Source organism: Macaca thibetana, chromosome 7 (assembly GCF_024542745.1).
Source record: "Macaca thibetana thibetana isolate TM-01 chromosome 7, ASM2454274v1, whole genome shotgun sequence".
Lineage (NCBI taxonomy): Eukaryota > Metazoa > Chordata > Mammalia > Primates > Cercopithecidae > Macaca > Macaca thibetana.
Genome location: NC_065584.1, coordinates 90,860,067 through 90,887,208, shown reverse-complemented (window position 1 = coordinate 90,887,208; position 27,142 = coordinate 90,860,067). Strand labels below are relative to the sequence as shown.

At 35.8% G+C, this 27,142-nt stretch overlaps 1 protein-coding gene across 10 annotated transcripts in view; it reads left to right on the top strand.

Annotated features, from left to right (window-relative positions):
* MEF2A (myocyte enhancer factor 2A) overlaps window positions 1-27,142 on the top strand; it is a 160,761-nt gene that overhangs the window by 41,991 nt on the left and 91,628 nt on the right. The gene's annotated exons all lie outside the window — the stretch shown is intronic.

The window sequence follows — 27,142 nt, the reverse complement described above, 5'->3', positions numbered from 1 at the left end:
AAAATCATATTTTACTGAATAAATACAGATAAGGTTAGACTTAGAGCAGCATTTATACACAGGTTTGATTCAGATGATATGAGGTTAAAACGTTTTAATGTATTTGATATTTGAATCATAATGTAGAGAACCGAGATTATTTCTAGTAATGATAATTCATCTTTTTGTGTGATTTAATTATTTGTAAAACTTTTTTTTTCCAGTAGTTATGACATCCTGAGAAGTATTTGAGATAGGCATAAGTATCTGCATTTTACAAATGAGGGGGCATTAATTTTGAGAGTGAGTTGTTGGTGGTAGAGGATTAGAATCTCATTTTCATTTCTATGCCTTGCCTTGCTGTATCCTTTATTTCTCTTTTGTGTCCCATGTGAAGACAGGACATTGTTCTTTATGTAGGTATAATTAATCTGAGAATGAAAGACCATGGATGGAGGGGCTCTCCTCTTAACAGGGACAGTTTACAAAGTCTCCTTTCTAATGATTTTCGTAATATTATGCTTATCTCTAAGGAGTTCAGGGTGCCCTGTGATTATATCTTCAATTCTTATAATCTCCCGTAGGAGTTTTGAGCGATAGTCTTGCTGTGCTTTGTAGAAATGAATTGAGGTAGTAAAAGACATGAATCACTCAATCAAAATCAAATTATAATTCATTGATATTTGATATTTTATAGACTGGTCATCCAGATAAAAATTTTGAAGTTAGTAGTTTGGATGATTTACCATGATCAACTAACGGTTTACATAGTTTTAAAATAATCGTATGTCCTGTTTAAGGAGGCCCAACTTAAAAAAACTCTGAACAACTTTTGCATTTAAGTGAAGGGAGTGATTATTGACATTACAAAAAAAAATTGCTTCCAGTTTTAATCAAATTTAGTTAATTTCACTGTGAATGTAAGGTACTTGCACTGTATTTGCTATTCATTGTGTAAAACATGTTGCATATTTCACTAATAGGAATAGCGTCTAATAGGAATAGGCTGTGAACAATTTACCCCTAAGCTGCTTTTGTTTTTCCCCATTCAGCTCTGAATGTCTCTAATCTAAAAACACTGTGTGGAAGCGTACAAAAATATGTAACTTGTTATTAATCAGAGAAAGCCAAATTAAAATAGAAAGATGCCATCTTTTAAACCATGTTTTGGGTTTTTAGGTGATTTCTCCCCTCCTCCTATCCTGTTTTTATTTTGGTGTATTGACTATTTTACCTAAAACATAATAGATAAACACATGATAAAAAGTGATGTTTTGGGCGAGCGTGGTGGCTCACGCCTGTAATGTCAGCACTTGGGGAGGCCGAGGTGGGTGGATCACCTGAGGTCAGGAGTTTGAGACCCAGCCTGGCCAACATGGTGAAACCCGTCTCTACTAAAAATACAAAAAGTTAGCTGGGTGTGGTGGCAGGTGCCTGTAATCCCCACTACTTGGGAGGCTGAGGCAGGAGAATCACTTGAACCTGGGATGTGAAAGTTGCAGTGAGTTGAGATTATACCATTGGAATCCAGCCTGGGCAATAAGAGTGAAACTCCATCTCAAAAAAAAGAAAAAGTGCTATTTTGTTGTTTTGATTTTAGGCAAAGGTACCAATATTCAGTATTTCAGTTGTCTTAACTTTTTGAACAAGTAGATAGTTTACAGGTATCATAGCTAGACCACAGCTAGTCTTTGCAAAGTTGGAAAAGGCCCTCTGATTTTAAGTAAATAGTGGCTTCTGCTAGGGTTAGGGTGTTAGAAAGTGGAAGACAAGTTGGCTTTCAGACCCCACCTGCTCACTCTTGGCCCCAGGCCCATGTGCGTGGCACAACATTGTTCATGATGGCTTTGGGTCATAGTGATTTCTTGCTCTCTTCTTGTTAGTATGAGATTATTTTTCTCAATGCTGTCCAAATTTTTGTACTTTTATTGATCTTATTTCTTGAATCAGATGTTAGTATTTTTGAATTTTACCTAAAAATGTATAATAACCTAATTGAATTCAGAACTTCATAAAATTAGTGTATTTGTAGGGTATGTTCTGGCTTTATGAAAGTTACGTAAAGCCAAACTGCACTTTCAAGTAATGACCATTAAGTCTATGAGCTTTATATTCAAAGTACAGTTTATGTTTTTATCGAATCATTTCTTTATAGCTGTGATTGTGTTCATATAACATAATGTTGTATTTTAAAAACATATGATAATATAGCATGTACAGTTCAGGCTCAAATGGAATACCTTAGTCATTTTCCATAAAATAATAGCTTATGATAGTCTCAGGCTAATTTAGAATTTGAAATTTTGCCTGGATTTAATTGTAAACATTAATTAAAACGTATTAGTTTAGTGGGAACAAAGAAAAGTTTTCTTATATTAAAAGTAATTAGAAGATAATTCCATAAGGGTAAAGAGTCTGCCATTGTGTTACAAATTATAGGATAATTCACCTCAAGCTTGACAAAGAGAGTATACAGTATGAGTGGGTTTTTTATTTATGTATTTTATAAGAAAATATATGGCATCATTTTTGTGTGTGGAATGTAGTTGCATTGTCTCATATTAAAATTGGTGTTAAAGTTATCTGGCATTTCTTGATTCTGGTTTTTCATAATCTTTTAGCAAAGTAGACAGCCACTTGGGTTTCTTACTTATTTAGATCAATTTTTTTCCTTCTAGTAGATACTGTTTAGAGGACCCAGGGTATCGTATTTAAATACAGTAAAGATTTTAAATTAACCTTCTTTTATATTACTGAAAGTGTTTGAAATCAATAATCGTATAGAACACTGGCAGTGAACAATCCAAAAATGAAATTACAAAAATTATAGTATTATCAAAATAATACAGTTCTTAGGAATAAATTTCACAAAAGACACAGAGCACCTGTACACCGAAAACTAGAAAGCATCATTGACAGAAATTAAAGAAGACCTAAATAAATGCAAAGATGTACCATCTTTATTGATTGGCAGGTTTAATCTTGTTAAGATTGCAGTCATCCCAAATCAGCATATTTAACACAATTCCTATCAAAGTCCAGCTGGTCTTCTCCCGCCGCCAGAAATTGACAAACTGATCCTCAAATTCATACAGAAATTGAAGATACCTAGAATAGCCAAAACAATCTTTAAAAAGAATAAAGTTGGAGGCCTCCCACTTTTGAATTTGAGAATTTACTACAAAGCTACTGTAACCTAGACAGTATGTTACTGGCATAAGGATAAACAAATCAATGGAACAGAGTTAACAGTCTAGAAATAAACCCTTGCATTTATGGCCAATTGATTTTTTTTTTTTAATTAAAACAAATTTTCTTTTTTTACAATGATGCCAAGACAGTTCAATGGAGGGAAATAGCCTTTTTAACAAATGGTGTTCATACCCCTAACACCATATACAAGAATTGGCTCAAAGTGGATCAAATACTTAATGTAAGAGCTAAAACTATGTAGGCTAAGTCTTCATGATCCTGTATTTGGCGATGATTTCTTAGATAAAACCAAAGAGGAAATAGGTAAATTGGACTTCAGCGAAATTAAAAACATTTTGCTTCTAGGGACACTATCAAGAAAAATGAGGCCAGGTGTGTTGGCTCATGCCTATAATCCCAGCACTTTGGGAGGCCGAGGTGGGCGGATCATTTGAGGTCAGGAGTTCGAGACCAACCTGGTCAACATGGTGAAACCCCATCCCTACTAAAAATATAGAAATTAGCCAGGCGTGGTGGCAGGCACTTGTAATCCCAGCTACTCAGGAGGCTGAGGCAGGAGCATCATTTGAACCTGGGAGGTGGAGGTTGCAGTGAGCTGAGAATGTGCCACTGCTCTCCAGCCTGGGTGACAGAACGAGACTCTGCCTCAAAAACAAAACAAAATAAAACAAAAAAAACTTGATGAGTGGGAGAAGGTTTTTACAGATCACATGTTTGTAAGCGTTAGTATCCAGAATATAAGAACTCTTACATCTCAGCAATGAAAAGACAGTAACCCAACTTCAAAAAGGATTTTCTCTGAAGAAGATAAGTAAATGACCAATAGGCACATGAAAAGATGCTTAATGTTATTAATTGTTATGGAAGTGCAGAGTTAAAACCACAACAGGATACCACTTCACATCCACCATGATGGCATAATAAAAAAGGACAGAAAATAACAAGTATTGGAGAGAATGTGGAGAAATTGGTATCCTCATGCTTTGCTGGTGGGAATGCGAAATACTTCAGACTCCTTAGAGGGTAGTCTGGCAGTTCCTCCAAAAGTTAAATATTGTTAACATATGACCCAGCAGTTCTGCTTCTGGCAATATATCTGGGAGAATTTAAAGTATATGTCCGCACAAAAACTTGTGCACCATTATTCATAGCAGCATTATTCATAATAGTCAAAGTGGAATCAACTCAAATGCCCGTCACCTGTTGAATGGGTAAATGAAATACAGTGTATCCATACAGTACAATATTATTCAGCCAAAAAAGGATGAAGTACTGATTAATGTTATAACCCAGATGAACCTTGAAAACATCATGTTAAGTGAGAGAAGCCAGACACAAAAAGCTACAGATTGTATAATTTTATATTTCTAGAATAGGCAAATTACATAGAGACAGAAAGTAGATTAGTATTTGCTGGGGACTAGGGAGAGGAAGGAATGGGGAATACCTGCTAATGAATATCAAATTTCTTTCTGGGATGATAAAAATGTTCTATAATTAGATAGTGGTAATAGTTGCACTGCTTTGTGAATACAGTTAAAAAAAAAACACTGGGCTGGGCGCTGTGGCTCACGCCTGTAATTCCAGCACTTTGGGAGGCTGAGGTGGGTGGATCACGAGGTCAGGAGATCAGACCACCCTGGCTAACAGGGTGAAACCCTGTCTCTACTAAAGAATACAAAAAAAATTAGCCGGGCGTGGTGGTGCGCGCCTGTAGTCCCAGCTACTCGGGAGGCTGAGGCAGGAGAATGGCGTGACTCTGGGAGGCGGAGCTTGCAGTGAGCCGAGATCGTGCTGCTGCACTCCAGCCTAGGTGACAGAGCGAGAGTCTTCTCCAAAAACAAACAAAAAACACTGAATTATACACTTTAAAAAGGTAAGTTTCACGGTATATGAATACCATTCAAATACCATATTTAAATTCAACTTAAAAATCATATAGAATTGAAGACACCACCCTGAATAACACAGTGAGACCCCGTTTCTTCAAAAAATTTTTTTAAAAATTAGAGTCAGGGGCAGGGGAGAGGAGCTGAGATGAGAGGGTTCCTTGAACCTGGGAGGTTGAGCTACGATTGCGTTCCAATCTGGGTAACTGAGTGGAAATTCTGTCTCTTAAAAATAAGAAAAGGAAAACAGTGGTATGCTTCTAATAAACTACTGCTATCTAACCTGGATACTTTAGACAGTAAAGGGTCTTACTTACACCTGCATAATAGACATAAACTGGGATTTACCTGTCTCAGGTAAACCAGAATGTATGTTCTCCCTACTTTGGTGTGTTGAAACTATTTTTCCTTCAGAAATGTGAAGAATATAAAATTCTTCTTGTATTCTTCTTTAGCAAGTGAGAAAAAAAAAGGAAAAGACCAAGAAAACCATGTAATTCAAGGAAACGGGAGAGATACTTTTCTATGGAAATGAAGGACATAAATGTGTGTATAAATTGCAGTGGGTAGATATAATACAGTCAGGAATTGATTCATTTGTATGATTTTGCTACTTCACTCTTGCACATAGCCAATCAGTGTTTGAATAAGGAGTTTAATATTGTAATAGAATAAAACAGAGGCTGTGAACTAAAGATGTACATCATCATAATCTGTGGAGCTTTTAAAAAGTACTCTTGCTTGGATATTAGTCTCAATTATGATTTGATAGTTTTATTGTGGGTCTAGGGCAAGTTTGTGCATGCAGAGTATATGTTTTAGTTCCTCATTTGAATCCGGTATCCTTTTAAGTTGAGAACCACTGCATTAAATCAGTGAGTTTTATTGATCCATTTATTGAACTATCTAGTTATTGTTTTATGCAACAATAGTAAACGGCAGTAGGAACTGAGAGAACCTCAGTCTAAACTATACACACTTTAACAGTCCCCCCAGCCACCCCTCCTAGGGTCATCCCTGTGGGTAATCTAGCAATTGTGATTCCTCTAAGTCTTTAATAATTGAGATTGAGAGGAGCCATTTCTTTCAAGGTACCATTTTTTTAAAGGTACCTTGAAGCAGGAGTAGTAGAGGGAAGTAAGAAGCTCAAGTTCCTTTGCAAATGCTTGAAACTACAGTGTATCAGTGGAAGGCAGGGAAAGGTTATCGGTGTTGATATGCAGAGCAGGAGGGATTGGGAAATGGAGACCTTTGAGGAGGTCAGAACTCTTAAGTTAGCTGATAACTGCTCAAGGCATTTGTATTTTGACAGCCTATTGTAGCATCAGATAAATTGCCTTTTAAAGGTAACTATTGCAATGTAATGGTCCTTCCACATGCTCTAGTTTCCCTTGTGCAGCCATACACAACTTAGTAGAAATTGTTTTAATATTCTGCTACTGAAAAGTACCATAAACTCATGAAATTGGAGTTAGATGGCTCCTTGAAAGTTTTATCACATCAGTGACATTTTTGACCACTATTTAAATAGTTCCTGGTGGTGATAATGTACTGTTATGGAAAAAGACATGATATTAGCACCAAAATTTCAACTCTGCCTCCTTGTGTGACTTAGGGTGAGTACTAATTGTTTTGACTCGTAGTTGCTTCATTCAGGAGGTGGAACAGATGCCATCTACCTCACAGGGTTATTCTTACTGTTACATGAAATAATATATATTAAGGTCTAACACAGCTACTGATAAATGTAGAAGATATTTAATAAATATTAAGTTACCTTCCCTTCTGCAGTTCAGTGAAGAATAACTTCTTTTTTTTTTTTTTTTTTAGAGATGAGGTCTCACTATGTTGCCCAGGCTGGTCTTGAACTTCTGAGCTCAAGTGATCTCTCAGCTTACTCTCCCAAAGTGCTAGGATTACAAGCATGAGTCACCGCGCCAAGCCCAACAATAACTTATAACTCCAAAAAGTTGGTTCTTAGAGAATGTCCAACAGCCTGAGCTTGTAAATCTCATACTTTGACTTTTGCTTTCATTCGTTAAGCAACAATTGGTAGCAGCTGAGGTTATAGGAGTAAATACAACAGACTTAATCTTCTCCCTTGGTTACAGTTTGGTTGGGGGAAAAGAAATTGAACATTTAATTGTATAAGAAAGTAATTACAGTTGAGGTAAATGCCGTAAGAGAGAAGTACAGTTTGTTAGGAAAGTGTATTAAAAATCCTAACATAGTTTGGATGTTAGGGAACATTTCATTGAGGAAATAATGGTAATACTGAGACACAAAGGATAGATAGGACTGTCAGTGAGGAGAAGGGCTTGGGATAAGACCTACTGAGAGAAAGCAAGGTGGTAGTATGTGTGAAGGCCCTGAAACAGAAAGGAGTTAAGAGCTTTCTAAGTACGTAACAGCCTGTGTCAAGAATCTTGCTGGGCAAGAGGAAGCGTGGCATGGAATGAGGAGTTCCTTGAGTAGAGGAGTGACAGGATAAGGCAGGGCCTTCTAGGCCATGTTAAAGGCTTGCGCTTTTAAGAACAGTGATAAGTGACACGATTATATTGGCATGTTAAAAGGTTGCTGTAATGAAATGAGGAAATTGCATTGGAGGGAAATAAAAGTGCCTGCTGAGACCAGTTAGGGGGTTGTTGCAATGCTTAGGCTAAAGGTGAACAGTGGCTGGTACAGAAAAGGAATTGGCTTGGTGTGTTTGGTTTAAGAAAATGTCAGGTTTTGAGATACCTGTGGGATATCTAAGTTGGGTAGCTGAGAATGTGGTTGGACATAGCCAGTTAGGCTAGTGATGTAGCTCTGGCTGAGGCCTTTGCAGTAGGCTGATAAGCTGAATTTCTGGTATTTGTCTTTTATGGAGACTTCACAGCAACTTGAGTGCATGTGTTGTGAGTGTTTTTGTACTTGTTAATTTACAGTTTTTAATATTAAGTATGATTATCACTTTATTAAGTAATGGTTATTGCATTATTTTACAGTTTTTAATATTAGGTAATGGTAATAATAATGACCAACATTATTGAGCACATGTGCAGATTACTAGGCCAAATACTTTATGTGTGTTATCTCTTAATCTTTACAAGCTTATGAGCATTATCATTAGTCCAGTATTTTAAAGATTTGGCATCTGAAACTTAGAGAAATTGAGTAACTTCCTCAAGGCAACACATGTAGTAAGTGGTGGAGCTGAGGTTTGAATCTAGGCGGGCATGCTGCAGAACCTGTCCTGTTAACCACTACCATATGCCACTTCTCTGTGAAATTTGAACCAACCAACCAAACAAAACAGAATGACTGAGAAACCATTTAGTATTGAACTTCTATGGAAGACCTGTGTATACTGCACATTGTACCATAGATAATTTGATATAGTTTCTTATTTACATCAACATTCACATGGCCTGTGAAGTATGGTTTTTGCCTCATTTTAAAAATAAGAAACTGTGGCTGAGCAAGTAAGTGACTTGGTCAAGATCACTAATAGCTATTTAGTGGAACTTGGATTCAAAATGGACTCTTTTATGTTACACTACTTAAAAATAAAAACTGTGTTGACTTAAAAATAAGAAAATATCGCTGGGGAACACGATTAGATTTAGTGGTTCTCATATGTCAAACCACAGTCAGTCTCGTTCTTAAAAAAAAAGAATTAGATCTCAATGTTTAAACTTATAGATTGAACTTAGAGAACAAACAGCTGAGAAAATTGAAATACTTAAAAATAAATAATAGGTATTTTACATGTATACAAAGTAAAGACTTCTTTATTAATGTTAGAAAAGATAAAATGAGAAAATATTTTCAAGGAAATGTGTATCCATTTTATAATATCTGTGAATAAATTAGACAAAATTACAATATTGATATCTTGACTAGTTTTTTTTTTGTCAGTTAATTGTTAGCATTTGTATAGGACTGCATCTTAATCTTGCTGTATTCACTCCATCCTTTAAATTTCTTCTGTTTCTTCCTTAGTTTTGAGAAGACAAACGGAAATGAAGTCAATGAGGTGACATAGTATAATGCATCTTAAATATTGGCTTCTTTTAGCATCAGAGTTCAGACTTACCTTACCAGTACTTTCTGCTGCCTACTAAAAAGTAGTGAGAGGCAATTAAGCATAGTATTAACAGTGTAGCTCCTTTGGGATCTGGCTTTTGGAGTACTCGGTTTTCAGTAAGCCCTTTACAGAGAGATCTAATCTTAGGCATATACTAAAATATATATATCACCTATCATGTGCCTTCCACCTTTTTACTGACAGTTGATGACAAGGGACATCTTTTGGGTACTGAATACCTGTAATGTTATACTTGGTTTTCTTTCGGTCGATGGGTACACCATTGAGAGCTGTGGCCATGGGGCTTCTTATTACAGTAAGAAAAAGCCTATCTCCTGATGCTAGCAGAACCTGTCTGAAACAGATAATTGGGTTTTGATTGGTTGGCTGGATGTGAGAGAATTTTGAAGCAGTCTTATAAGGTGCTTTTGATTTCAGGAAGCCAAATCAACATGTTACTCTTCCACTGTCTCCTGCCTTGTCTTTGTTCCAGTCATTTATTAATTTGTCTTTTTTCATGTGATTATGATCTATGTATCTTATAAGAATTGCTTGCTCTTCTTTGAATGCTATCTTCTGTCACCCAGCACTGCTGCTGTTCAGCAGTTTTTGAGGACTTAACTCACACATCATTTTTTCTTAGAAAGACTGCCATGTTGAGTTACCTATAGGATATCAGAAACAGTCAACTTCAGAACTGTATGAGAAGTTTCATTTTTAAGACCATATGTGTGGGGTTTTTTTTTTTTTTTTTTTTTTTTTGGTATGGTCTGTATTTATTTGTAAGGTAACTTTGCTTTCTGTTTCTAGCCTTCAGTATCATTTGGCATTTTGATTTAGATGATTTTGGTCTCAGAACTTTAGATATGTTATTAGTACAGTTTTTATGGCTCGAATAGAAATTATAAGATGAAATGACAGTTCAGAGAAAGAATATTTATGACTTGATATGAAAATGACCTACTAAAACATTTTTGAATGATCTATAATCTCTTTGCCCTTTTGGAAACAGATTATAATCAGCTCTTAAATTTTCAGCATGTGTGTATCAGGATGCTTTCTGCTGCAAGTAACAGAGAGGCTAATCAAAACAGGAAAGATTTTGTCATCTCATATAATGAGAAGTACAGTAGGGTGATTCCAGGGTTGGTTAACTACAGTCCCTCTTTCATCTTTTCTTGGTTATTTTCATTTTCTTCTACTCTTTCATTCTAAATTTTTTTGTTAAATTGCCCACGACTATTAGCATAGTCTCTAAGCAGTGTGTGGTTGACATAAACTGTGTTTATGCCTCTGGGGAGAAGAAGCAGTGGTCATAGGCTTCTTTGCTCTGAATTGTTTCTAATGATTCTAGTGTATTTTCTGTTTCGTCTTTTATTCTCATAGTTGAACCCAAAGGAATATAAATTGTTGCCTAGATACCTAACAGTGTTTATTTGTAAATAACATGTAAACATTTAATGAAACGAACTTTAAAAAAGCACAGAAAGTCAGTGTTTCTCTCTGTAGTCAGAAGCCCCACAGACAACAAAGCATCCTGTCAGTAAATCCATTGCACTTACTGTGATGTCCCTTGAGTTGTAAAGCATATTAATCTTTGCTTAGCAGAGATTATAATTTTCAAATAATATTACATATTTCATTTTTAGAAGTGCTTTATAGATATTAGAACCATGGAATGTTAGAGCTGAAATACTGGGTACTGTTTGTAGAGTACTTTAAATGTGCTTGGCACTTAGTTTTACACACATCAATGTGTTTATTCTTCAGAATAGCCACATAACATATATGTTATTATTATCTTCCTTATTTTACTTACTTATCTTCCTTACTTTACTTACTTATCTTCCTTAATTTACTTACTTATCTTCCTTAGTTAGACATAGAGAAGTCAAATGACATTTCCAAGATCACACAGTAGCAAAGCCAGAATACAACTAATGATGGCTTCTCATCACATTTAAAATAAACTCTGTCTCTCTTGGAATCTGACCTCTACCTACCTGTACGGTAGTTTTTTGTTTGTTTGTTTGTTTGTTTTTCATTTTCTTACAAATGCCCTGTGCTTACTCTAGTCTAACTCCTTGTGGTTTTATGCAAATTTGATGTCCTGTTCTTTCATACCATGTACCCTCTATCCCAAGAAACATTAACAAACTTGAAATCAAATAATAATAATCAAACAAAAGTCTTACTTGCTCCCTCCTTTATTATATTAGTAAATTACGTACCTGTTTGTCACTGAATGTGGCACTATATTGACATTTATTCATGTGGCTCTCTTGAAGGTAGAAAGATTTTTAAAAAATTTGTCTGTTTCTTGAGTGTTTAGCATTTTGTTCAATACTTAATATTTGTGACGTGTATATTTTGGACTGAACTTTGTGACTGTTAATTCTTAATCTCAGTTTCTTTTGCCTATGAAATGTGAATAATTTGGACTAGAATCCCTGCTCTTCTTTTAACCTTTTACAATTTAGAGTTTTTTGTTCAGTTTATAAAAGAAAGCCATATCAAGCTTTAGATTTTAAGGCTGTTTTCATAGTATTAACAAAACATATTAATACATATTAGACTTCACACTGAAATTCAGTAGAAAAAATGAAGTCAGTGTGAACTAATAATGAAAAAAAGCAGAGTTGCAGAAACATAAGTATAGTGTGTTACTTTTGTAAGTAAAATGGATAAATAAGAAAGCACACATGTATCTTCTTACATTTGTAGAAAAGAAACACAGTAAGGATAAATCAGTAAGCACTGAAATTGGTTACCTACGAGGGGGAAGTATAGGAAAGTGTCCATTCTTTGATTATACATTTTAATATAGTTTGGACTTGGAGACGCATGTTAATGTTCTACATATTTAAAAAATTTTTTTAGAAAAGGACGAGGGAGAAACATCCTAAAACTAAATGCAAACAGATACTAACCCAACTGTATTGTCAGTGAGTAACAGTCTTAATGGGGGGCAAAGGGAGGAAACGAACTGATCCATCTAAATTTTGAACATGGATTTTTACTATATCCCCTTAGTCTGTGGGGAAAAAACTGCAAACAAATCTGGAGCTCTTTTTTAGTGATTTTTGTTGTTGTTTTTGTAATGGTATAAATGAGACAATTCTGAAACAATTGTATACGTGTTGTAGGCAGTGCTTCTCAACCGGGGCAGTTTTCACCCCTTGGGGACATTTGGCAATGTCTGGAGATATTCTGGATTGATCATGACTTCGAGGGAGGTGCTACTGGCATCTAGTGGATAGTGGTGAGGTTATGTTACTAAACATTGCACAATACACAGGACTTCCCAACACCTCCCCGCCAAATCAAGAATTATATCTGGTCCAAAATGTCAATAGTGCCACCTTTAAGAAACTCCAGGCCGGACATGTGGCTCACGCCTGTAATCTAAGCACTGTGGGAGGTTGAGGCGGGTGAATCACTTGAGCTCAGGAGTTTGAGACCAGCCTGGCCAGCATGGTGAAACCTCATCTTTACTAAAAATAAAAAAAAATTGCTGGGCGTGGTAGCATGCAACTGTGGTCCCAGCAACTCGGGAGGCTGAGGCGGAGAATTGCTTGAACCCAGGAGGTGGAGGTTGCAGTGAGCCAAGATTGCTCCACTGCACTCCAGCCTAGGGAACAGAGTGAGAACCTGTCTCAAAAAATAAATAAATAAATAAATAAATAAATACAATAAATAAATACATAAATAAAATAAAATAACCAAAGAAACTCTGGATTAAGGAAATGAACAAATGCACTGATGTTGGTACAAGCTAGGGTTCTTAATGATGGGAGAAGGGAAGTTCTGGAATATAGAAATGGAAAGGCAGAGAAAATAATCTTGTGAGAATTGGAGGTATCAATATGAAGATGTATTCATAGTATATTTATATATTTCGCAGAAATGGCCAAGCCGCAGTGGCACCACCCAGATCTTGATTTCTAAATAACTTCCCAGTGAAGGGAACCAGAAACACTTGGATAAATGGCTGATTCTAGGGATGACTCAGGAAGTTACCAGATCAGTCTGGAACATCTTGTTGGACCAAAAAGTAAGGAAATGCTTTTTAAAAAAAAAAAACCACAGGACCCAGCTTGAGGGAAGTCTCACTGGCCAAATCAGGGATCATTTGAATATCAAAATAGGTGAGGAGAGCAATAGGTTATAGCCATTAAATAAAAGAGGAATACTTACATTTATATGTATAATAAATAGATAAATATTTAAATAAAATGGAAGAGAGGAAAGGACTTGTCTTTACAGTTAATCAATGTGGAAGGAGTAGTAGAATTGAAAAATTATTTTGTAATTGTCATGGTATTGATTGGTTCAGGCAAAAATCATCCAACGGTTCTAACAAGGGGACAGCTTGATGCAGAGTAAGATCTTTTTATGGTTTTAACATGTCTTCTCACAGATTGCTGATTATTTGCAAGAGGAAAAGAGGTTTTATATAGCAGAGAAAGCTGATGACACCTTAATCAAGTGATCAAAATAAGTATCAGTGAAAGATAGATGGGTACCAAATGCCTCTGGATATGTTACCCTAAGAAGGATCGAGAATCACTTGTGTAGTATTTTGGCTGGAACAGTCCTAAACTGAGGAATATATTGTGCTTATATTCTTGAAAATGTCAGTGTCACGAAAGGAGAAAGGCCAAGAAACTGCTCTAGATTACAAGATACTAAAGTGATTGACAACTAAATGTAATATATGATCCTGAGTTGATCCTGTTACTGAAGAGGGTAAAAAATGCCCTAAAGAATGTTATTGGGATAAGTGACAAAATTGCAATTATGGCCTGCACTTTAAAGTATTGCAGCAATGTTATATTTATTGAATTTGATGACTGTGCTGTGGTTATCTTTATATTAGAGAATATTCTTCTCAGGAAATTTACACTTTAAATATTGAGGTGTAAAAGAGTGTGATATATGCAACTTACCCACAAGCAGTTCAGAATAATACATTTATTTATATATTTTTATATCGATGTGTAGTTCATATACACATAAACATACCCATGAGAGTGAGAAGAGAGAGAATGAAAGTTAATGAAAAAATGTTAAAAATTGGTGAATCTAGGGTAATAGGCAGGCATTCTCTTTACTGTTCTTATAACTTTTCAGTAAGTTTGAAATTGTTTTTAAAATACAAAGTTAGCACTTGTAAGTTAAGTAAAATAAGAAGATTTTCTAAATGGTTGCAAATATGTGTATACTGGCTAAAGACAAGCTTTATATTTTAAGGCATGTGTGAAATTTAAATTGTGAAAGGATAGGTATACCGGAACTACATTCCAAAGTGTGAGCAAACAGGAGGTGGCAGCACTTGGAGCTTGAAAGATTATAACACCTCTGGCATGGCTGTTGAGGATGGAAGGGGGAAGGAGTAAAAGAACCAGGCTGTGAGAGGAGTGGTGGGTTTCTTTATGCCGCTGGGGTTTGTAGTCAGTGCTTCTTTGGCAGCAGTGAGATGAGGATTTCTGTGGTAGGGCTGGGCAAGTGGCAACCAGACTACTTACCCTGGGAAAGGCCTGGATCTATGGTTCCTGGGCAAGGCTGGTGCATTGCGCCTGAGACTAGCTGCTTTGAAAACTGATGCAGGACTTTAGCTTCTCACCCCCTCATAAAGGCAGCAGAATACAGTGGTTGGAGTGCTCTTCTGGAGTAACACAGACCTGAGTTGTCTTGGCTTCAGTACTTAGCATCTGCAACCTTGGCGGGGTGATATTTACTGCCTAGGCTTCAGTTACTTTTCAGATTTAAAATGGGAATAATAATAATGCCTGTCTTATAAAGAGGTTGTGAGAATTTAAAAAGTTATGTGTAAAGTGCATTGCTGTTGTTACTGTGCAGCAGAGCCCTAGAAAACCTTTATTTCTCCATTCAGCCAACTGATGACTCATTTTGTTTTCAGATCATAAATGTTAATGTGTTCTGTACCATGATTGAAAATGTACGTGTTAGTATTGTAGTAATACTGTCTTTCGGATCCCTTTCCTCAAAATATTTACAAATGTATGGTATTTTATTCTGACCTCATGTGGTACATATAATGCATATAGTTTGATTTTCCTGTTATAAAAATTCACTTTTACTTAGAAATTGTCAGGTACTAAAGGTTATACAACTAGTTTAGTGACAGGTTTGGGGCTGGGATCCAGGTTTTCTCACTTGGCTTGCAATAAACCTTCTCAGTCGGGTTGTGAAGAAAGAGTAACTGGAAATTGCACAAGATAGTAAAGTAGAAGCAACATTTCAGTAATGTCTAAAGTTCATCCTTGATTGTTTTCTGGCATTCAGGATTTTTTTCTTCTTAATTTTCAAAGCATCCATTAGTTCTTGTTTTGTAGTAACTTTTTTTCTTACCACAACAATGGTGTATATTTTAGGAAAAATGAAAATAATTTTTAAAATTGCCTTTAAGTTATTACTTTAAATAACTTGAGTATATGCTGCTAGTCTTTTATCTGTGAACACAATATCTACAGAATTTGTTTCTTTGACTTTTATTTTTGGTTCAGGGGTACATGTGTGTGTTTGTTACATGAGTAAATTGTGTGTCACCGGGGTTTTGTGTGTGAATATTCATGTCACCCAAATAGGAAGCACAGTAGGTGATAGTTGTTTAATCTTTACCCTCCTCTTGCGCTCCTCCCTCTAGTAGTCTCCAGTGTTTGTTCTCAAACTTTGTGTCTATATACACTCAATGTTTAGCTCTCACTTATAAGTGAGAACATGTGGTATTTGGTTTTCTGTTCCTGTGTTAATTCGCTTAGGATGATGACTTCCAGCTGCATCCATGTTACTGCAAAGGACATGATTTTGTTCTTTTTATGACTGTGTAGTGTTCCATGGTGTATATGCATCACATTTTCTTTACCCATTCCACTGTTGATGGACATCTAGGTTGATTTTATGTCTTTGCTCTCGTGAATAGTATTACGATAAAACGTACATGTGTCTTTTTGGTAGATTAGTTCATCTTCCTTTGGGTATATACCCAGTAATGGAATTGCTGGGTCAAATGGTAGTTCTGTCTTAAGTTCTTTGAGAAATCTCCAAACTGCTCTCCACAGTGGCTAAACTAATTTATATTCTCACAAACAATGCGTAAATATTCCCCTTTTTCTGTATTGTTTTGTTTTGGAGACAGAGTCTTGCTCTATCCCCCAGGCTGAAGTGCAGTGTTGTGATCTCGGTTCATTGCAACTTCCGCCTCCAGGTTCAAGTGATTCTCATGCCTCAGCCTCCCGAGTAGCTGGGATTGCAGGTGCCTGCCACCACGGCTGGCAGATGTTTCCATTTTTAGTAGAAACGGGGTTTCACCATGTTGGCCAGGCTGGTCTTGAACTCTGGACCTCAGGTAATCTGCCCTTCTCGGCCTTCCAAAGCTCTGGGATTACAGGCGTGAGCGACTGCACCCGGCCAACCTCACCAACATCTATCTACAGAATATTTTAAAGCAAAACTAGAATTACATTTTTTCTACCCACAACAATACATTGTGAACATTTATTGTACAGTGTTTAGCCTTTTTAATGACTACAGCACTGATTGGACAGGCCATCTTTGTAGGCTTTTATATTATTCCCCTGCCATGTATTCACTCTTTTGATTGTGTTGGGGTGAACATCCTTATTTGTATATTTTTTTCTTAATTTTTATAAAATTTTTTCTTAATTTTCATAATTTTTTTCTTAGACTAAATTCTTGAAAGTAGAGTGGATTTTTCAGGGGAAGCTGAAATTCATTTCTTTTTGAAATACTAAGTTTTTAAATGTTGCCCAAATTGTTTAAAAACTTTACATCTGCAGGTTGATTTGGGGGCCCTTCATTTGCAACAGTAGTAAGTGTTTCTGTTCCTTGGGGCTGAGTTTGCTGTTTTCATTTTACATTTTGTCCCTTTAATGTTGTCTATATGCCCAAGACTCCCAGTGCTTATTTTTAGCCCTGATGTATGAGTTTTATGTCTAGTTTCCTATTTGACATTTTCACTTGTCCATGACCATCTCAAGTTTAGTATGTCCAAAATTAAATTCTTAAGTTCCACTCTTAAAAAAGTAATGGATCCTTAAAGATTTTCTTTTGATAGAGATGCCTGTTTATTTCTTAAAAGAGTTCAGTTGTTGATTGTACATAATCATTTTATTCAAAAAATCATTTGCTAGTTAAAAAAATTTTTAATGTGTAGTTGATTGGCCAGAGTCATCAAAATGGGGTGTTCTGATGAACTCAATGATTGGCGTTAATAAGGACTCAGTTTAAAAAGTAAAGTTTACCCCCTGTTTAAAGTCCATGCTCTTAAAATATTTATTTACTTAAGCAACAAGGTTCTTTAAAACAGTAAACAAAATTGAGTTTAAAAGACTATGAACATTTGTGATCAGTATTAGTACTAAATTGGTCTGAATATGAGTGCTAGATTCTATGATACCTTTTAAATTAAGACAGTAGAGCCCATATTGGGAATGTTTTTAAAAATCTGGTTCCTGATTTTTTAAAAACATGACAGATTTTTTTTCAGTTACCCGAGTATTCAGTTTAAAGTAATTTTTTCCTGCATGCCTGTTGCCTGAATAACAGATATAGGACTTGTGGTTTAATTAGAGAGATTCTTTTTTTCCTTCCTAGGAAAAGATAATATTAGTTTATGTGAGAAATGCCCATCTGTGTTTTCTAAAGGTAGGTTTTAAATGTTGCCATTTTGAGTAAAACTCCTTTAGCTTTACCATATGGAAAAATCACTACATGCATGATTTAAAAAGTTAGTGGTTAGCTTGAATTAATAAAATCTGATTCCTGGAATTATTTGGAAGATATATGCATTTTTTTTTCAGTATTTGAATATTTTGAAATTGTATGTAAATTCTTTGAAATTGTTTGAAATTTGTAAAACATACTTAACATAGAATTTACCACTTTAACCCTTTTAAAGTATATAGGTTAGTGGCATTAAATAAATACACATTGCTGTACCACCATCACCACCATCCTTCTTTAGGATGTTTTCATCTTCTCAAACTGAAACTCTGTACTCATTACACAGTGACACCCTACTCTTGACCCTCCATAAAACCCCAGCAACTGACTACCGTTCTACTTTATGTCTCTGTGAATTTGACTACTTTAGGTACTTCATACCAATGGACTCATTAGCAGATTGGTCCTTTCGTGATTGGTTTATTTCCCTTACCTAATGTCTTCAGGGTTCATCTCTGTTGTAGCATGTGACAGGATTTCCTTTTTTAATGCTAGTTAATACTCCATTGTATGTAGGTACCACATTTTGTTTATTCTCCCACAGATGGACATTCAGGTTGCTTCCACCTTTTGACTATTGTGAATAATGTTTCTATGAACATTGGTGTACAGATATCTGAGTTCTGCTTTAAGTTTTTTTGATTATATATCTAAAAGTGGAATTCTTGGATCAGATAGAAATTCTATATTTATTTTTCTGAGCAAACGCCATACTGTTTTCCATAGCAGCTGTACTATTTTACTTTCCCAAGAACAGTGCACAAGTGTTCCAGTTTTCCACACCCATGCTAGTGCTTGCTGTTCTGTTTCTCAATAGCTATTCAAATGGATGTGAAATGGCATCTCATTGTGGTTTTGACTTGCATTTCCTAATGATTAGTGATGTTGAGCATCTTTTCATATGCTTATTGAACATTGGTTTGTCTTCGGTGAAATGTCTATTCAAGTCCTTTGCCCATTTTTAAATTGGGTTATGTTTTTGTTGCTTTTGAGTTTTAAAATATATTCTGGTTATTAATCTTGTATCAAATATATGGTCTGCAATTTTTTTTTTTTTTTAAATTGAGACAGTTTAGCTCTTGTTGCCCAGGCTGGAGTGTAATGTTGCGATCTTGGCTCACTGCAACCTCTGCTTCCTGGGTTCAGGCCTCCCAAGTAGCTGGGATTACTGCCTCAGCCTCCCAAGTAGCTGGGATTACAGGCATGCGCCACCAACCCGGCTAATTTTTTGTATATAATAGAGATGGAGTTTCACTATGTTGGTTAGGCTGGCCTTGAACTCCTGACCTCAGGTGATCCACCCACCTCAGCCTTCCAAAGTGCTGGGATTACAGGCATGAGCCACCGCGCCCGGCCATGATCTGCAATTATTATCTTTCATTTGGGGTTGCTGTTTTACTCTGTTGATAGTGCCCTTTGATGCATAGAAGTTTTAATTTTGATAAAATCTAGTTTGTTTATTTTGTTGTTGTTGTTTATTGTGCTTTTGGTGTTGTGACTGAGAAATTATTGCCAAATCCAACATCTTGAAACTTTTGCTGTATGTTTTCTTTCTAAGAGTTTATAGTTTTAGCAGTTGGGTTTAAATCTTTGATCGATTTTGATTTCGTTTTTGTATGTGGTGTTAGATAAACATCCAACTTTATTCTTTTCCAGGTAGTTACCCCATTTTACCAGCACCATTTGTTGAAAAGACTGTCCCCCATTGAATGGTCTCAGCATCCTTTTTGAAAATCATTTGACCATATGTGAGGGCTTATTTCTCGGTTCTCTATTCTATTCCACTGGTCTTTTTGTTTGTCTTTATGCCAGGACAACACTGTTTTGATTACTGTAGCATTATAGTAAATTTTGAAATCAGGAAGTGTGAGTCCTTCAACTTTGTTCTTTTTTAAGATTATTTTGGCTCTTTGGAGTCCCTTGAGATTTCTTATGAGTTTTAGGGTGACCTTTTCTGTTTCTGCAAAAATATCATTGGGATTTAATAGAGATTGCATTGAGTTTGTAGATCCCTTTGGGCAGTATTGATATCTTAATAACATGATCTTGCAATCTATGAATATAAGACATCTTTCCATTTGTTTATGTCTTTATTCTTTTGTCAAGTGTTTTTTAGTTTTTAGCATGCAAACTTTTCACCTTCACCTCCTTGTTTCATTTTCTAAGTTCAGACGATACCCGATTAGAGTGGTTTGATTTACAATTTTTCGACTTTACAGTGTTGTGAAAACAATATGCATTCAGCAGAAACCATACTTCATTACAGTATTGAATTAATTACATGAGGTAGTCAAAGCTTTATTATAAAATAGCTTTGTATTAGATGGTTTTGCTCAACTAGACTAATGTAAGTGTTCTGAGCACGTTTAAGATAGGATAGGCTAAACTGTGATGTTTGGTAGGTTAGGTGTATTAAATGCATTTTTGACTTAAGATATTTTCAGTTTATGGTGGGTTTATAGGGATTTAACCCCACCATAAGTCAAGTAGCATCTGTATTCTCTTTGATTCCATTGTAAATTGAATTTTCTTATTTCATATTGTTCATTGTTAATATATAGAACTGCAGCTGGTTTGTGTGTTGATTTTGTATTTTGCTACTTTACTAAATTTATTAGTTATACCATTTCTTTTGTGGACTCTTTAGAGTTTTCTACATGTAAGATCATGCTTGCTCATGAAAGGATTCTAGGGGACAAAAGAGATCATGTCATCTTAAAACAGAGATATTTATACTTCTTTTTTTCTAATTTGGATGCCTTTATTTCTTTTTCTTGTCTAATTGCTCTAACTGGAACTTCCATTACAGTGTTGAATAGAAGTGGTGAAAGTGGTCTTCCATATCTCATCCCTGATCTTAGAGGAAAGGCTTTCAGTCTTTGATCATTGAATATGATGTTAGCTGTGGAATTTTTATATATAGTATTTATTATGATGAAGTAGTTTCCTTCTTTTCCTAGTTTGGTTGAGTGTTCTTATCATAAAAGAGTGTTGTATTTTGTCAAATCCTTTTTCAGTACTAATTCAGATGATCATGTTTTTTTCCCCCTTTATTCTCTTATGTGGTTGGTGTGTCACATTGATTTTAGTATATTGAAACATCCTTGCGTTGCAGGAAGAAATCCTACTTGATCACCATTATAATCCTTTTAGTATTCGGTAGAATTCAGTTTGCTAGTATTTTATTGAGGGTTTTTGGTCTATTCATAGGGTATATTGGTCTATAGTTTTCTTGTTGTATCTTTGGTTTTGGTATTAGGGCAACGTTGACCTCATAGAATGATTTAGAAAATGTTCCTCCCTCTTCAATTTTTTGGAAGAGTTTGAGGAGGATTCGTGTTAGTTCTTTAATTGTTTGGTAGGATTCATCAATGCAGCCATTGGGTCTAGAGCTTTTCTTTGTCGGGAGATTTTTAATTACCAATTCAATCTCCTTACTAGTTATTGCTCTATTCAACTCTTTTTCTATTTCTTTGCAATTCAGTCTTGGTAGTTCTAGAAACGTTTTGTGTTTCTAGGAATTTGTCCATTTTATCTAGGTTATCCCAGTTGTTGGTATATAGCTGTTTATAGTACCCTCTTACAGTCTCATTTATTTCTATAGAGTAAGTTGTAACGCCCCCACTTTCATTTCTGATTTTTTAGTAATTTGAGTCTTCTCTTTTTCTTCCTAGTCAGTCTAGCTAAAGGTTTGTCAATTTTGTTAATCATTTTGAAGAGTCAACTTTTGGCTTTGTTGATTTTTTTTCTGTTGTTTTTGTGTTCTCTATTTCATTTATCTCTGCTCTCAAATGTATTATTTCCTGCTTTCTGCTAGCTTTGAGTTTTTCTTTGGGGGAAAATCACAGCATCTTAATTTTTATGGCTTTATATGGTATGTGTGTCTTTTAGCTTTATCATTCAAGATTGTCTTGGCTATTCTTTCACCTCTCTATTTCCAAATGAATTTTAGAATCAGCTTATCAGTTTGCATATACAATAAGAGAGAGCCTGCTGATATGTTGATAGGGTTTGCATTTAGTCTGTACATTAATTTGGGGAGAATTAACATCTTTATAAAATTGAAACTTTTGAAATTCTGCAGATATAGGTTTGCTTATTATTTTGTACATTTTAAATTTCTCTCAGGATCAAGACAAGCAAAGTCATCTAACTGAGAGTGAAGATGTCTGATGAATGTTGGAGATATAAGCAGAGAGATTATGGCATAAAATAATCAACAAGGAATTGGGAAATGGAAAGTTTCTGGAAATGGAAGATTGTAGTATGAAGGGAATATTTGAGGTTTAAGGTTCATGACCTTCATGAACTTAAAGTGAGATTAATTGGCTTGATTAGCATGCTAATTTTTTTCATCTAACCATATTTAGCTACATGGAAGCTGGTCTTCAGCGGTCAGGTTTTGCAACAAAATGGAGGCAAGGGTTTGGAGCCAAAAGGAGGTGAGGTTGTGAAAATTAAACTGGTTAAGGAGGATAGTAAGGAACATGAAGTGGGTTAGGGCCAGTGAAAAAGTGGGAGTTGGAGACCAGCCTGGCCAACATGGTGAAACCCTCCCTCTACTAAAAATACAAAAATTAGCTGAACTTGATGGTGGGTCTCTGTGGTCCCAGCTACTCGGGAGGCTGTGGCAGGAGAATCACTTGAACCTAGGAGGTAGAGGTTGCAGTGAGCCGATATCACACCGCTGTACTCCAGCCTGGGCGACAGAGCGAGACTCTATCTCAAAAAAAAAAAAAAAAAAATTGACTTGCTATAATTGTAGACTTGACTTAGTTTTTTTGGTGTTGGCTTTATATATAGGCATACCCTGTTTCTTAGCTGAAGTTTATTTCAGTAGTCTAACAAACTGGTATATGGGAAAAGTCACAGATTATATTCCAAGTATAGTTTGTAGAATATTAGAATCATGTTCAGGCATTTTGAAGCATGTAAACGGAATGTGCATCTCTGATGTTGCTGGCAATAAGCAAGACATTATAATATTAGAAGCCTCTGAGTCGTTGTCTTCCTGTGTGTTTGTCCTGAACACTTTTCTAATCGCCTTTCGTATTTAGCCCTTATTTTTGCTTAGATTTGTAGAATGCACAAAAAAGTTGAGAAAGTGTTAAATTGTGGAGAAGGGAAAAAAGCTGTGAGAAAGTAACTGCATATGAAGTCATGTAGTAAGCATTTTACATCCCTTAGCCATGGTAATTTACTATAAATGGGCATTTTTTTGTGTGTTGAATTTTAAAAGAGAAATGATTGGGGATTATGGTTGATGTGTAACATATTATAATTTTTCCCTACTTGAAATAATGGGAAATAAATTTCTGGTTATGGTTTTCATGCAGAATATCTGATTTTCAGGAGCAGATTCCTAACTGTAAGTGTTGTTAGGTACGCTCAAATTTAGAATTGATATGTCTTCCTGGTGAATTCAACTTTTATTGTTTTGAAGTATCCTGTGTCTATCCATGCAATCCATGTATATGTATCTAGTGTCTACCTCCTGCATTCAAGTTTACTATGATAGCCACACAACTTTCTTTTGGTTTGTGTTTTACATGGTGTGTCTTTCACTATGCTTTTACTTTTTTTCCGTATTTAAGATGTGTCCTCTGTAATCATCATATAATTGGGGTTTGTTTTTTTAATCCACTTCTATTATCTTCTTTGAAAAATTGGAGGTTTAGTTTAATCATATTTAATGTCATTACTTACATATTTGGATTTAATCTGTCATCTCCCTGTTTGCTTTCTATTTGTCTTTCCTTTCTTGCCTTCTTTTGGGTTATTAATCCATTTTTTTTCCTCCTCTTAACTATTTGTACTTTTACTGTTCTTGCCATGGTTACCCAAGAGATTACCACATGCATCCTTGACTTATTGAGGTCTAAAGTAAATGAGTGTTTTTTCCAATTCCTAATCAATGAAAGGATTTTAGGACACTTTTATTTCATTTTGCTATCCTCCCCTGTTATGTACTATTAATGTTATGTATTGTAACATTTGAAGTCCCACAAAGTATTATTTTTTAGTCAGTATTCCTTTGGAGTTATTCACTTAACCCTGTTCACCCCTGTTCATTGCACTTCATTTTTTGTGCATATCCAAGCCGTATTTAGGGTTCTTTTTTCTTTCTACTTGAAAAAGCCTCTTCAGTATTTCCTGACAACAAACTGTTTGTTTGCCTTAAAGTTGCCTCTCTATTTTGCCTTCATTTCAGAAGGATTTTTTTTTTCTGTCAGATACAAAATTTTAGTTTGCCTTTTCCCCACCAGCACTTTGAAGACATCATTTCATTGTCTTCTGGCTTTTATTATTTGGGAAAAGTCAACCAGCTATAACTCTTATTGTTGCCTCTTGAAGTTAATCTTTTAAATTTTTTCTGACTGCTTGTAAGATCTCTCTGTCTGGCCGGACGCGGTGGCTCACGCCTGTAATCCCAGCACTTTGGGATGCTGAGGCGGGTGGATCATGAGGTCAGGAGATTGAGACTATCTGGTTTTAGGAATAACACTCAAAATCCTAAGGAAATTGAGCACTCTACCAAAGGATTCTTAGCAAAGCAATTTTACTTCTCCGCAGAGGGGGCTTCCTTGGCCAGTCGCCATGAGAGCACACCTGAATAAAGGGGCACGAGAGCCTTTATTCCTGATGCAAGACATGCCCCTGTACCCTTTCCCCGTTGGCTGGGGTGGGGTTGTACAATCTGAACTAATCCCGGTTGGCTAAACATTTGATTTTTTTTAGATAAGATGGGCACGTAAAAGAAAGTGGAGGGGAAAGGGGAAGGGGTGTCTGTAATGACCTTGAAAGTTAGTCCTCTTTCCAAATCAGGAAAGGAATGTGAGCTGGTACTGATAATGCCTGCTACTGTGGCATGCCTGGGCATCTCAAAAAGGCAAAAAGGAGAAAAAGGGGAAAAGGCTTCGGGGAGGTACTATGAATTAAAGAATAAAAGACTGAACGTGTTATTTGAAGAGAAACCTCATCATATCCCACACTGGCTAACTCCGAGAAACGCTGTCTCTACTAAAAATACAAAAAATTAGCCGGGCATGGTGATGGGTGCCTGTAGTCCCAGCAACTTGGGAGACTGAGACAGGAGAATCGCCTGAACCTGGAAAGCAGACGTTGCAGTGAGCCAAGATCACGCCACTGCACTCCAGCCTGGGTGACAGAGTGAGTCTCTGTCTCAAAAAAAAAAAAAAATCTATGGGGATGGGGGACCTCCTTCTCTCTCCCCCACTCTTGCCCCTGTCCCTCTGTTCTCCCTCCCCTCTTTCTTTCCTTCTCCCCCTCTCCCCTTTGATGTGCCTAAGTGTGGTTTTCTTTGTATTTATTTTGCTTGAGGATTGATAGAGCTTCTTGCATCTGTGGCTTGATGTCTCATTGGTCAGTTTTGAAAGTTTTTAGCTATTATGTCTTCAGATATTTTTTTCTTGCCTGTATGTTTTCTCCTCCCCTCTGAGACTCCAGTTACACGTATTTTGTATCCGTTTTCCATGTGCTGTAATTTCTCAGTGTTGTCTATGTTTCTCATTCTCTTTTTGTGTTTCAGTCTAGGTGTTTTCTTCTTTCCTGTCTTCTGGGTTGATTCTTTCTTCAGCTGTGTCTAAAGTATTATTAAAACCATGCATCACTTCTTTTTCAAAATTGCATGTTTTGATTCATGTTTTCCACTTTTTGTTTATGAAAATTCTTAGTTTTACTTTTTAATTCCTTGAATATTTAACTTATTTTAAACTTTTTTCTGATAACACCATTATCTGGATCTACTGTGAATTTGTTTCTATTGCCATTTTAAAAATCTTGGTTTCATTTGGGTTTTGACTGGTTATATTTTGATTTCTAGACATTTATATGAAACGTGAAAAAAATATGAATTTCTAGATGATGCTATCTTTCTGCTGAGAATTACTTTTGCTACTGGTGTACAGCTAGGCTGATAAGAGTAGTTAGCCCAGATTGCCTTAATCGAATTAGGGACTGAGATGATTTAAAGCTGTGCTTTTCTTCCTGTGTGGGCTCATCTGTTTCTAGTTTACCTTTATGCCTAGAGTATAGTTCTTTGGAGTCTGTCCATATGCCTGATGTGTTTACTAGGACTATTCCTCCTTGGCAGGCCCTAAATCTAAGTTTTGTATGTCCACCCCCAGGTCTCTTGAAAACTCTATTAACTTTCTCAGTCTCTCAGGCAATGGTTTTGGAATCTACAGACAGATGAGTCCAGAGACTGGTATCACCTATTTCTTCCAGATCTCCGCCCTGCAGATTCTCTAGTTTTGAAAGTTCTCTAGTGATATAAAACTGATTATCTTGTGTTTTTCTTTTCTAGTTGTTCTCAAAGGAAGGTTGGTTTGAAGCAAACTACTCCACCATTGTCAAAAGCAAAAAAATGCCCAAATATGTTATAGAATTCAGAATTTTTTAGGTGATATAAGGTAGTACAATGTATCCATCTTACAGCCATTAACATATCTTGCATGCCTTAGCAATACTAGCTCTGCAGTAAAATGTATTAATATTTCTCCTGCCTACTACAGTACAAGTTTTTATATTGGGAATTGGATACAATGTGATCTTTTAAAAGTTTGGGTCCCACCAGTGACTAGCCATCTTTCAGTTCCTCTAATGTTTCCTGTTCCCTTTTGTCATGGGGCTTTTGCACATGCTGTTCTCATACTCAGATTTGAGTATGAGACACATCCTCAGGGAAGCCTTTCCTGAACCATAAATTTAATTCAGATAAATGAGCTTTCTAGTTTCGAATTATGCAAACTCATTTGCATTATGCTTTGATTAATGTCTTTTTCTTCTACTAGACTCTGCTAGATTAGGAATCATTTCCTTTTTTTTTTTTTTTTTTTTTTTTCTGGCCACGTTATCCTCTGTGCATAGTTCAGTGTTTGGAAGTACATTGATTAGAAGTAGGTGAACAATAGGTTATCAGTCAGTTAATAGATGATCAACTAATATTTGTATGAATGAAGAAATAAAATAATGAGGGAAGATAAATAAGAAATGCTGTGCTTATGTTAGTGCTGGAAATGAGAAGTAATGAAAGGCTCATAGCTTTTGATTGAGCAAAAGCCAGATTTAATCACACACTGGATATGCACAGTACAATTGAAGTTTTATAGATACACATGTACAGTATTAAAAATGCTTGCATAAAATTCCCATGGGAATGTATTATTATGACTGTTGTATTATAGCATTCATTCCCCCATCT